The sequence below is a fragment of the Cicer arietinum genome, chromosome 3 (assembly GCF_000331145.2).
Source record: "Cicer arietinum cultivar CDC Frontier isolate Library 1 chromosome 3, Cicar.CDCFrontier_v2.0, whole genome shotgun sequence".
In the NCBI taxonomy this organism is placed as follows: Eukaryota; Viridiplantae; Streptophyta; class Magnoliopsida; order Fabales; family Fabaceae; genus Cicer; species Cicer arietinum.
Genome location: NC_021162.2, coordinates 68,773,310 through 68,782,994, shown reverse-complemented (window position 1 = coordinate 68,782,994; position 9,685 = coordinate 68,773,310).

The window sequence follows — 9,685 nt, the reverse complement described above, 5'->3', positions numbered from 1 at the left end:
TCTGGAGATCTTTCTCCTTCTTCATGGAGGTAGTCTCCCTTTCTATTGGGATATGTTTCTGTTTCTCCATCCTTGAAATTCATCACTTCACAATTGGTCCACTTTGTTCTTCCACCATCGCCCATCGCAAAATTCCATCCACTCACCGCCCAAGTAGGAAAATTAGTGCAAAACCAATATAATCTGTCCTCAAAATTGAATTCCATAAATGTCTTTTGTAGATAATAAATCACATTTTACAAAAATAAAAAAATTCACTTTTGTTTTACCACACATTTTATATTTTCTTACAAATTAAAATTTTCAAAAATAAAAATTTTCTCAATTTTACAGGCATATCATAAATTTCTAAAATGAAATATTTTATATATAAAACGTTTTTTTACAGTATGTAAAAAAATTTCTTTATTTTTTTAGATATAGAATAATTTGTGTAAATTTATAAATCATATTTTTGTAAAAAAAAAGTTACAACCATGAAATTTTGTATTTGTGACAGTAAAAAGTAGTCCTAAATTTTGCAATGAGAGAGGGTGAAAATAGTAGATGTTTATTTAAAATTTACAGAGATACCGATTAAAGTTTGGGGATTAAATCCAAAGTTGTTGCACTCATTAAACCAAGAACCTAACCCAAACCTGCATAGGCCCACAATTCTGGTTTTTGATGTTTGAGTTGTTTTCCTGGATGATTTTGCTTTCTAATACTTTGTGGTAGCATTTCCAAGTTCCAATATTTGTTTAAACCCATTGGTTTTGCTTTTCGTCATGCCATGCTTGCGGTAATTTTACTTGAGAACTTAAATAGTTTAGCGGATGTTTGCGGTAATTTTACTTGAGAACTTAAATAGTTTAGCTTCCCTTTACGAGATGAGAGAATTGTACCATGCACCCCTCCATTTTTTACCTTCTATCCTTCATTTTTTTTTAATGACTATTTTATCTTTTTTTATTTTATCACTCTCTTTTCTCACCCCCATTTTAGAAACTTACAACAACAAAATTCTTAATATTCGAAAGTTTCAAACTTTCGAAATAATTAAAAGTGAGTTTTATGATCTATTCGGAACTTTTGTTAAATTAGAACCTTTCGAAATATAATTTTACAGAAATAATTATCAATTTCAAAACTTTTGATGAATATGAAAGTTCTGAAGTTGACATTTCCAGAAAGTTTCGAAAGTTTGGAAGAATTTGAAACTTCCGAAACACATATGATTCAGAACTTTCGTTGAATCGGAAAGTTCCAAAATGAAAATTTCCAGAAAATTTCGAAAGTTTGGATGAATGTGAAACTTTCGAAACACATATCTTTCGAAAATTTCAAACATTTGAAGTAAGTCAGTTTCAAAAGTTTCAAAAAAGTTCAAACTTTCGAAATTTTCAATTCATTTTTAGAATATATGAAAGTTTCGAAATGCTATTGTCCATATCATCTGAAACTTTTGAAAATTTTGATGAATTTGAAACTTTCGAAATTAGATATCAAATTTAATACTATTAATTTATTACTATAAATATATTACTATTATTTAGATTGTCCCTAATTTATTACTATAAATATATTACTATTAATTAGATTGTCCCTAATTTATTACTATAAATATATAACTTTGGAAAAAAAATGAACTTCGAAAGTTTCATGTTCATGAAAACTTTCGAAATTTGGAAGGTTAATATTTCAAAAATTTCAAAGTTTCAAAGTTTATCTTACTTTTGGATTTCGAAAGTTTCAAATGTTAGAATGTTTGCAAATGTGATTCGGACAATTCAAACTTTTAAATTAAATAGATGGAAAAAAAGTTAGAGGTTTTTACTAATAATATTAGGGACAATCTGATATTTTCCTTAATGATGGGGGGCGGGAAGTACAAGTGGGGGTACAGATCTAGTTTCTGTTACCCAATACTTCATGGGCCAGATCTAGTTTGCAGGTCTTGGCCCATTAATTAAAGAGTTGCAGGCCAGAGCAAAATTTTATACTTTGGATCAATTACACACACACACACTCCAAATCAACATCTGGTTATGATTGAAGACTATGTTGTTGATCATTTTCCTTAAAATAGTTTGTTTTTGTGAGTTTTTTTTTTCTATCCCACGTTTCTAAAAAAACCATGCAAGTGTCTGAAAGTATATTTTTGTCCAGAAATATACTTTTAATAGCATAAAAGTTGTGTTTTTTCTGGAAGTATATTTCAAAAGTGACTATGCTAAAATTCTGTTTTTTTATGGGTTTTGTTAAAATGTCCTAAGACACATGTTAATATTATTGGATAAAAAAATAAAAAATTTGTCTTAAAAAGATCAAATTTTAAGAAATTAAATATAGAAGTTTTAAAACCCTTTTCATATGCTTGATTTCTTAACATGTGGACACTTATTAGCATTTTTTTTACTTAATATTTCAAATAGAGCCGTTTCAAATGTTAATTTCTCAAATTTTTTATATTATATGGAGCATTAGGTTTGTGATTTGATTCCTTCTTAAAGTTAGTAACTTCTTGAGATTTCCTGGAGCCGAATAATTGTTTTAATTTGTCTCTCTAATTGTTGCTCGTAGTTCTCTTCTTTATGAAGAAACTTGGATATTAGATTGAGAGGCTAATTTTATGAATTATAAACGGAAAATTGTATTGAATCGAAATATTCACACACACACTAAAGAGTAATTGAAAATTTAGAATATACATTTATGTGATGTATGGTTGTTTTCTATAAAATGATCAACGTAGTAATTTTAAACGATCTCAAAATAGTGTGCCCTAATCCAAGCAATAGCAAGTAGTAATCATATTGAAGATTATGTTTATGGTGGTGGTGATTCATTAGCAATCTAGTCTAAATTCGAAAGTTTGTTTTTCTACTATGTTCCTTTCTCCTGTTTTTCTGAGTTCACCGCAATTCAAAGGGCATATTGAAAGAAATAGATGAATTAAAATAGGTTTTCTTCTCATACTCATTTTCTTACAATAGCAAGAAAAGTCATTTTCTTACAATAGCAATCAAATCTTTTTTCACCCAATGAAATCAATTGACATTATAAATTAAATCTATGTATTAAATTAAGCAAATGTTGATAATCATTTATTAGGTTTAATGTTTTATTTTATGGTTGAATTCGAGACCTCATATCTGTGTGTGAATTTATGTTGATAATAATTCTTTTTACAAGAAATAAAAAAAAAAAATTGTCAATAGTTTTTCTCGGTTCTTTTGTTCTAAGTTATTGGATTATCTTTGTCCTTCTTATTTATGTTTAGATAGGTCTCTTGCACTTTCTCTAACAACTTATAATAACTTTTTCCTTTTTCCCGCAATAGGGTTATTGTGATTTTTCTCTAATGAATATATTGTTAATCTTGTATTGGGTAATCACGTGTCTATTATGACATTCTCATAAATGTTTATTTTCTTGTTCGTTATGGCTATAATTTATTATTATTTTTGAGTTTCAAAAAATTGTTTTAAAATAAATTTATTTCATCAGATATATTACTAGATTGAGTTGCGGATTAAGTCGCTTTCTTTAAAACGTTTTGTGGCGTTGCCCAAATTGTGCATGATATATATGAAGTCTCCATGATAAATCAGTTTAGTCAAACTATATCGAAATTCAATGCAGACCGTCAATCACGAAGTCCATAAGATAAAACAGTTTAGACAAATTGTATCAGAGTTTTACTACACCGTAGATAACCATTCTATAATTACACTATCAGTACAGTGGTTAAAGTCACTCTCAATATAGCGGTTGAAGACATTCGTAATATGGTCTATGACCACTCATAAATCGAAATGACTACGACGCAAAAAAACTGCTCTAAAAGACTACGACACCAAAAGCGCTCATGGTGGTATTAGGACTACACAAAAATCGACGAGACTACGACATAAAATCGCTAGAAAACGATAGTGGTATTATGACCACTAAAAAATTGACAAGACTAAAACATAAAACTCACTCTAAAAATCAAATGAACTACGGTATAAAATCACTCTAAAATATCGATGAAACTATAGTACAAAAATACTCTAAAATATCAAAGAGACAAAAAATGAGAGTAGTTGCTCAGAAATGGATCCAGCAGAAAAAAAAAAATTAAAAAATACATCGAACTTTAATTAATGTGTTTATTTTTATAATTGAGTGGTTTTTTTAATCAAATTTTTAAAATATACAGCGTATTATGGATATCTCCGTGCGAATATTGTTGATGTTAATTTTTTTGTTTTTAAGAGGTGGTGAGGGATACTAGAATTCGCATGATTTATCTCATAATAATTATTAGAAAACAAAGAATGTGTCATCTTTGAAAGGGATTGTATTTTCTTTTGACTAAACACTCGTTTTCATTCGTGAATTAATTAAAACTATTACATTATAAACTCTCCAAACGTTATTTTCGCTAGTAAGTTAAACACTCCAAAATGATTTTTTATAATAATTTTAATTAATTTAAAGATTAATTTGACAATACATGACATTTTAGAGCACTAAAATGAGGGTGTATATATTTTCTTTTTCTTTTAGGATTGCTTAGGCCGTCAACATTCTAAGTTGCTGAGAAGTTACACCGACGACAACGATGCATTTATATTGCTGGTCACGTTCCAAGTTTTATTTCGGTTTGATATTTCCAAATGTCTTTTCGTGAGGTTGTTTGCTTTTTATTTTCTTTTCTGAAAGTCGTTATATACTGCTAATCATGTGAAAAAATCATTAACATTTAAGGGACGAAGTTACTAGGTAGTTTCGTTTAGTCAACAATGACTACCCATAAGCCCCATCTTAATCTTCTGATGTTCATAGTGACACACATCTAGCATGTATTTAAGGAGAGTAGAAAAAAGAGGAACATATAAAATGACCAATATCTCCTTTTAAATTTAAAGTATGTTTGTTGTAGTTTTTTATAATGATTTTTGAAGTATTTTGTCTTTTTATTTTAACTATTTATTTATTTGTTAAATATTATAATTTTTTAAAAGAGATTTTTAAAAATAAAAATATTAATTTAAGTAGTTTATCATAAAAAAATAATTATAAGTAATTTATCTTTTTTTGCTAATTTTACAAATAAAATTTTGAAAAACATTTAAAATAAGAAGTTATTTTAAAATAGTTTCTCATAAAAATTATTTTTGATAGATATTTTTTTTTAAATATGATTTTTATTATGTAAAAAAAATTAAAATGAAAATATAAATTATTAAACGTCATTTTTTTAATATGTAATAAATGAATTCAAATAGTATATATTATTTTTGAATAAGCTATCATAAAAATTATTTTTAAAAACATAAAATTAAAATAATTTTTTTAACCTACAATTGACAACCCTTAGAGTGAACTGGTCTTTCTTTTTATTTCACTTTGCGAGTAAGAGACAAATTGTCCAATAAAATAAGTTTTTAGATAAAATTAAACTTGCGGAAAAAAAATATGTCAGCTGTAAAACAGCGCTAAATTATCTTAAAATGAATAATTATTTTAATATTTAGTATAAAAGTAATTATATTTTTTAATTATATATTTAACTTAATATTTATATTGCTTCTAATTTACGATATTCTATTATACATTAATAGTAATTGTAACTATATCAATAGTCTATAAAAATAATTTAATAAATATATTATTTTTATTTATTAATTTATATATAATTTTAATCTATATAAAATAATCAAATGAATTATTCATTGTGTGACAGAAGAAGAAAAAAGTTTATTTATTTATTTATTTATTTATTATTATTATTATTATTATCATTTTTTAAATATTTTTATGAAACATTTAATATATTTATTAATATATATAAGATAAATATCAAATGAGGATAAAAAAGAATCGTTTAAATAATAAATATATTTTAAAAGTCACAGTTTTGTTATATAAACAAAATCTTAAAAAAATCAACTTTTTTCTTATAATTGAAATCAATGGTTAGCTTGTTTCATGTGTGAAGTTTTGTTTATCTTGTCATTTAAGATTGGCCAGATACTTTAGTCACTTGTGCGGTGTTCATTTCTCATGTAACTTGTCCCTTGGAATTGCCGTGAATCTTTTTTGCGTATTACACAGGACATGTTTTCGTCCGTTATTACCCGTCATTTTCGTAGTTGAAAACTTTAAACGGCCCATTGACTTTGGATTTTGTCTTTTGGAAATGAATGAGAAGAAACGTTAGTATCTCTCTAGTAAGAGTTTTTTCCCTATCCAGTACACTGCTAATAATCACCCTATTAGTGGTTAGAGATTATGGTGTTTATTTAGATGAAGTCCTACATTAGCATTCTCTTTATTCTTAAAGGAGACTCCACGATGCAATATTTTTTTTATAAAAAAAATATAATAAATCTATATGATTTAATAAATTACTATTAAAATTATCTGTAACGTATAGTTTAACAAATAAATATTGATATTGTTGAGTTGAATATTATATATCAGATTTAAATTTAAAATCTCATAATTATTTGTGAGTTTCTTTACTATTTCATTTACAAACTCAAAAATAAAAAATTATTATTAAAATTATAATGATGCAGAGTCATTTAAAAATATAAATTTTTGGGTCTTCATTTTGAGAGACTTTGTTTATTTTGTAAAAAAAATTAAAATTTTTAAAATGATGTGTATAAGTAAGTCTACTTAGGGTTCATTTGGTTCAACTAACAAGATAAGAAAGATTTTAGTGGAAAGAAGAGAAAAATAATAGAAATATATTTGGTTTGAATAGGGGGATTTTAATTAATTTTTTTATTGATTCAAAGAAAAGGAAATTATTTTAAACATCTGTATTTAATTTATCTAACATATAAAATAGAATTATTTAGTTATTTGTAATTTTTTAAATTTGAAATTGCTTATTTAGTATTAATCAATTTTTGTAAATATAAAATTATATAATTGTTTTATAAGATTAATTTTATCATTTAAATATGATATATATTATATTACGAAAGAATGTGTGCAAAAAACACGATAAATTAAAATAATATTATTTATCTAGACATCAAATATATGATAGAATAAATGTTATATATCATGTTATTATTTTATAATATTTTTTATAAGATAATGGGACATTCATTTTCTATTTATTTTTTTGTTTTTAAATAAAAGATTAAACTAACAAGTTTCTGGTATCAATTTATTTTTTTATTTTTTATTTTTTATTTAGAAAAATGTTAGTAATTACTTTCCTCTTTCCACATTGAGAGATGAATTTGATTATTTTATATAAACTAAAAGAAAAAAACACTAATACTTTTACTAAATGATCTATATCAATTATTTGTTTGTTCATAATTATCATTAATGCAAATAGAAAGATAGTAAATTTAATATTATTTAGAGGATATAATTGATAAAAGTAATTAAATTACATTAAAAATTGAAAGGAACATAAATTTTGGAATATTGTTTTGTTTTGTTTTTTTTAAATTGGTTAGTCGTGTAAGATAAAGGGGTAATATATATGTTAAGGAGAAAAAAGAAAGTAAGAATTTAGGGATTGCAATTAGACCCAGACTTAGTGGGTACCCACAAAAAACCCATAATGGGTAGGATAAAAATTCGCATAATAGGTATGAGCATAGAGACGGGTAATTACCCGCAAAATTAAGTGGGTATAGGTACGGGTACTATAGTACCCATCCCGCTCTGCACCTGCACCCGCACTTATATAAATTATTTATTTATTTATTTATTTAGTGTTTAATTTAATTAGTTATTTTCTTTTATTTTTAACATCTATTAATATCATTAGACCACTACAATATTTATAATTAAAACATAAACGTTTGCAAATTTTTTAATAATCTGATTATGATAAATAGGTAAATAATTGTGATTTTATAACTAATAGTTATATCTAATTAATCGCGAATTTATAATTATACTTGCAACTTTATATCAATTATCTCAGATAATATTGTCGTATGACTTGCAACTTCATAAAATATTATTATCGATATTTAAATATGTATTGTAACGAGTGTTCATTTGAAATATTTTGAGCTATAAAATATTTTAGTTTAAAATATTTTATAATTAGATTTAAGATATTTGAATAATTTTTAAATTTAATCACAACAATATCATTTATTTATTGATTTTTTAGTTAAAGCGTGAGTAATGAGTATGGGTACGAATATTTAAGTACCAAGAGTACGAGTATTAAAGTTAATACCTAAGAGAGTACAAACACATGTATAGGTATTTTTTTAAATCGTGGGTATAAGAACGGGTATTATAGTACCATACCCAAACCCTACCCATTGCCGTCCTCAAGTAAGATAAAGAGATAATATATAATATGTTATAGAGAAAAAAACTGTTAATAGAAAATATTAAACCATAAACTTGATACATATAATATTTTCGTGTCCCAACCCAAATCACTAGACCATTGCTTCATGATTGTGTCAAGTAGTTTGCAAAATATAAAATGATTTTTTATTTTTTATTGAAGGATAAAATGATTTTAAAGATATAAAAGATTAATGCATAAATTTTGTTTATTAAATTCTTTTTCTTTCTTTTGAACAATAAATTTTTTGAATTAATGCAAAAACAATTTAATAAATAAGAATTGCACTGAATAGCATAGCTATTTATTTTAGACAAAAATACCCCAACATATTATAAAGAGTCATTTCAATATACAAGCCATGTGAAAAATATTAGATCCCATTAGAGAGACTTCCTCCAATAATACATGGTCTGTTGTATTAGACAGAAAGTTTTTTGTCTTATTAATTAGACTTATACATATTTTAAATATGAAAAAATAGAGAATTTTAAATTTAGATTTCGAGACATCACTTTCTTTATAATTTACTAATTGAACTAAATTATAAGACGATTGGACGAATAATTTATTATGTAAGAAATATATTTTTTTTCATTTTTTTTACATTTATTTATTTTAGTACAAGAAGAGACCAAAGTCTGATCTTAAACTTTATTGTCATTTTATGTTTTTATTATTAATTAATTAATTAATGTAATGTCTCATACATTATGTCCCCTCGACATGCGGGATGTAATAGGTTTAGGTTTTGTTTGGTAATATTAAAAAATGATTTATAGTTTATAAGCTATAAAATTTGTTTGATAACAAATATTTTAAATTTATAATTTATAGTATTTTTTTATAATTTAATTGAACTTATTTATCAGTTTATAGTTGATCATTTTTTTTTTTTAATTTTAGCTTTATTGTTTAACAAAAATATTTATTTCCTTTATAATTTATTTATTATAATTTAAAATATTTTAAATAAAGATTTTGTTTATAAATAATATATATAACTTAAAGATTGAAAAACATTAATATAAATAAATTAGTTAAATAAAAATATATATTTAATTAATAGATAATTTATTTATTATTATTTTAAATTATTTAAAAATAAGTTAATTTTTTAATTATTAATATTTTAAAGCAAATAATTGATTTAATAATTTTAAATTAATAAAATAGATAAAAAAATAAAATATATTTTCATATTAATAAAATTTAAATTATTTTTTTAAAATTATTACATTAAAATATTTATATTTTTAAGTTAATTAAATTATTAATTTAATAAATATTTAATTAACTCAACAACTATAAGTTAAAAGCTACACGCTATAAGTTAATTTTATCAAAAAGAGTTTCAGTCATTCCTAT